At 46.2% G+C, this 563-nt stretch overlaps 1 protein-coding gene across 2 annotated transcripts in view; it reads right to left on the reverse strand.

Moving 5' to 3' along the window:
* Positions 1–90, reverse strand: part of tmc7 (transmembrane channel like 7) — a 28,378-nt gene extending 28,288 nt beyond the window's left edge. Inside the window, exon 1 of one of the 2 annotated variants that reach the window (XM_079864291.1) lies at positions 1–90. This exon is cut by the window's left edge and continues 311 nt beyond it. The gene's annotated coding sequence lies outside the window, so the exon portion shown is untranslated. The other variant, XM_079864290.1, reaches the window with a different exon arrangement.
* Between the last annotated feature and the right edge of the window lie 473 nt (positions 91–563).

Raw genomic sequence — 563 nt, forward strand, 5'->3', positions numbered from 1 at the left:
CTCTAGAGCAGCAGATTATGGAGATATGTCTTTATTAACAGATGTTTACGGATAGATGTGCTAACTCTGAGAGATTCAGACACCTGATGCACAAGCCTGTCCTCTGGTGGTCACACTCACACATAACCTCATCCTTCACTGCATCCCCTTCCCCTGATCACACGTTAGAAGAAGAACCAGTATAAAGACATTATACAACATAACCCTTTTTTATTTTTTAACAATGTTATCACAGCCTAAGCTATGGACTGGGTTATCTCATTGATAACCGCACAGAACAGGCCCTGGATCAGTGATCTATAAACACACACCTGCCCAGGGTCTCAGTGATAACCGCACAGAACAGGCCCTGGATCAGTGATCTATAAACACACACCTGTCCTGGGGCTCAGTGATAACCGCACAGAACAGGCCCTGGATCAGTGATCTATAAACACACACCTGTCCTGGGGCTCAGTGATAACCGCACAGAACAGGCCCTGGATCAGTGATCTATAAACACACACCTGTCCAGGGTCTCAGTGATAACCGCACAGAACAGGCCCTGGATCAGTGATCTATAA

The sequence above is a fragment of the Squalius cephalus genome (assembly GCF_949319135.1).
Source record: "Squalius cephalus genome assembly, chromosome: 2".
Taxonomy (NCBI): domain Eukaryota; kingdom Metazoa; phylum Chordata; class Actinopteri; order Cypriniformes; family Leuciscidae; genus Squalius; species Squalius cephalus.